We start from the raw sequence: 3,543 nt of genomic DNA on the forward strand, positions 1-3,543 counted from the left end.
ATATTTTTATTTGATTTTTAATTTTATTAAAAAGAGAAGGAAAAGATTTTCAGCACAAGGCCTACGCGAGCGGTCGCACGTGTGCTTAAACCTTTCNAAAATATTTTTATTGATTTTAATTTTTTATGATTTTTATATTTTTATTTTTATTAGCAAAGGTATATAACAACACACAATAATAAAACAATGACAAAGCTAAAGAAATAAAATAAAAAAACAAAGACAATAAAAAAAACATCACAATCCAAGCCCAATAAGAATAGGGGTGCAGAGATTAAACCGGGGGTGTCCAATGCCTAAACCTTCTTTTTTCTTTGCAAAAAAAGGCAGGGGAGTGTGAACAGAGTTGCGTCAGGTGACAGGCAGAGAGACTGAAGCCCAATGGCCAGGCCCAAACCCTTTTTTCTTGTTTGCAGAAATGGAGTGGTGGTATGAATAGCAGACGAGGGGTGTAGGGAAGAAACCCCGGCCATAGCCAGGCCCAAGGCCCCTTAAGTTCAGAAATTCATTAGGGGTTTCTCCCATTTCCTTTCATTCGTGCTTGACAGCCACCAGAGACCTAGGTCTCCTCCTCCGATCGAAAGAAACCATGGCACACACCACTGCTCACGGCCACGATTCAGCTTCCGGTCACCGCAACCCGAAGTCCAACGGCGTCGCCGACAGCGACCCTCGTCGCCTGAGCCACCAAGTCGATGACGTTGTCCTCCGTCGAACTCCCTTTGTCGCCTTCACGGCGGACTAAGCTATTCCGATTGTGAACANCTCGACACCCCAACCACTGCTAGTCGAAAACACCGCTGGTGACACCGACCGTCGCCGTTGACAGAGGTTTCACCAACGCACTCGTCTTCGTTTTTTTTTTTTTTTTACTTCTCCACACGAGTCCATCGTCCACCATGAATGCGAGGCCAAACTCTAGGTTGGGGTTTCTCTCTTCACGGCGCCGCTGCCCTAGTCGCCGCCCAAGGCGTTGCCAGAGNCGCCGTTCACCGTNGGCGCCCTTGCCGGCCAGAGCCCAAAGCTACCCTTCTCTCCCTCTGATCCAACGCGACCCAGAAGTAGGGGTTATCATCTCCATTTCGGCGAAGCAAATGGCCACCGTTAATTTCTATTTTCCCTTTTGCTTCATGCTCTGATTGGGTTCAACTGTTGGGGTTTGATTTCTATTTTTTTGTGATTTGGTTCATTGTAGGTTGAGGGTAGGGGTCATGATATGTGAATAGAGATAGGAAATATGGTGGAGATGGAGGTTATGAAGTGAGGTTCTGTTTCTGTTTTGGTTCTCTGTTTTTGGTTGGTCATACAACAATGGTGGAATGGTTGTTGGTGTTGACAGAGAATGGAGAGGGATTGGGCGGAGGCTATCCAGTGAGTGGTTGAAGCAATGAAGCGTAGTCGATGATGATGAATACCGCGGTGGTGATGAGGATGAAGGTGTGGATTGTGTGTGTTGCGTGATAGTTACCTGATGAAGGAATTGGTTTCTGAGAGTCTTTCTATTGAGTAAAATGGAGGAATGAATGGATNNAGGTAGTTTTTTCTTGAGCATAGCAGAGGGATNGAGCCAAAAAGGGTGGTGTCGTGTGTGTCATCAATTCTGTTGGGTCCTGAGGTGTAGTGAGGATGATGGCATTTGGCTGGCGTGATGAAGCCTGGTGTGGCATGAGTGATGATTCTGTTAAGGTGGAGGATGGATTGAGAATTGGTGAGTCCGAGAGGAATTGTCTGTTGTGCCTCTTCCATCCATCAACATTCTGTTTTGCCTCTCACGAATAGATCACGTTGCCCTTTTCTTTTTTTTTCATTTTTATTTTTTCTTTCGTTTTTTTCTTTTTCCTTTTTCATTCATTTTTTTTCTTTTTTATCATTTTTCGTTTTTTTTCTTTTTTTCTTTTCTTTCTTTTTTTTTATTACTTCTTTTCTGTTCTCTTTTTTTTTCAAAACAATAAAATCAAACGAAAATTAAAAATAAATCCAAATAATAAAATAAAAACTAAATCAAATAGTAAAACAAAAATAAAATGAAAATAAAATAAAATAAAACAAAAGTAAAAACGAGTCCTATTATTTAGTCACCCGGACGAAATTGGGTGTTGACACATATCCTTCCAATGCCTATGATTTTGCCATGTTAGTCTTTGTTAGGTACCAATCTAGGGAAAGTGTTTAGGGACCCGTCTAGCATTGGGTCCTGCTTTGTTAGTCTTATGCTCTTTTCTTTTTTTGGAGGTTGATACATGGTTATTGATTTTCTCTTTAGATCTAATTTGGAAGTACTATGAGTGATGTTGCCATTTAATCCTAAACCTCGTTTGTTATATAGGTGTTTAACACCTCTTCTTAGAAGCCTTAGACATTTATTACCTTCAAATGTTCTATTTAACACCTTATGTAGGGTTTCATTTTTGCGTTTGAGAATTTTGATGCATTTAACATCTCTAGTAATGGTTGTGTTTTCCAGCAGTTTTTCATATTTCAAAATAAGTTTTTCATTTTCTCTTTACAAAATATTTAGCTTCCCTTTTAGGTTGTTAACTTCTTGTTGTAAACCCTTAACATCATCGTTAGATGATGTTAGTTTATTTTTCAAAATGTCAATTTCTTTTGAAAGCTTTTTGTTTTGTTTTCTTCCAAGTTGAAAAGCTTCTGATAGTTTTGAAGAATTTCACAACAACTCATGGTAGGCTTCAATAACAGAGTGTAGGTTAGTCAAATCTACCTCATTGTTAGAGTCGTTTGACGAGCATTCAACATTATCTTCCATGACACAGAGATTAAATTCCTCTTCCTCAGACTTTGAGAAGTCTAGATCCTCCGAAGTACTCAACAATGCCTTTTCATTTCCTTATTTAGTTAGGAAAGGAGATTTTTCCCATAGTCTTTTCTAGATCAGGACACTCAGACTTGAAGTGGATGGCCTTGACAAGTGACATTGATGAATCACTATTTTGTATTGTTCACTTAGCTTTTCACACCGAATTGTGTTAGTGAATTGTGTTTAATTCTCCATTATTGTCTCATTTTCATTATTTGGACTTAATTAAACTATTAATTCTTATTTTAATTAATTTAAATTATTTAAGCCTAATTATTCCAATTATTATTTGCAGGACAATTTTGGAATCATATTTTGGGACAAAAAGAGTGTAGCCACGTCAATTTCCATTTTCCACATCAAAATTATATTTGATTTTCTTTTTTTTTATAGCTTTGGGCCCATTTTTGAGCCCATTTTTGTAGAAGCCCATAGGAAGGGCATTTTCGTAATTTGGGATTTTAAATACCCCAAATCAGATTTGAACACTCTCTCCCTTCATTTTTCACGTTTTCCTTTAGGTTTTAGAGCATTGGGCATTTTCCACACCCCCCCGTGGGGGGTTTTAGGTTTGCTTTCTTGTATTAACTCTCGTTTACGTTTTTAATTCCAATTACGTTTCTAGTTTTGTTTCTTGCTTCTAATTGTGTTTTCAATTTCGTTTCAAGCTTTGCATTTACATTTCATTTTCATTTATTATTGTTGTTACGTTTTATGTGTTCTAA

At 38.3% G+C, this 3,543-nt stretch overlaps 1 long non-coding RNA gene across 1 annotated transcript; it reads left to right on the top strand.

Annotated features, from left to right (window-relative positions):
- Positions 1-754: 754 nt before the first annotated feature.
- On the top strand, positions 755-1,804 carry LOC111242524. The gene is made up of 2 exons (XR_002669649.1): positions 755-1,061; positions 1,196-1,804. It is a non-coding gene; the product is annotated as an uncharacterized LOC111242524 (long non-coding RNA).
- Positions 1,805-3,543: the final 1,739 nt, after the last annotated feature.

Source organism: Vigna radiata, chromosome 9 (genome assembly GCF_000741045.1).
Source record: "Vigna radiata var. radiata cultivar VC1973A chromosome 9, Vradiata_ver6, whole genome shotgun sequence".
In the NCBI taxonomy this organism is placed as follows: Eukaryota; Viridiplantae; Streptophyta; class Magnoliopsida; order Fabales; family Fabaceae; genus Vigna; species Vigna radiata.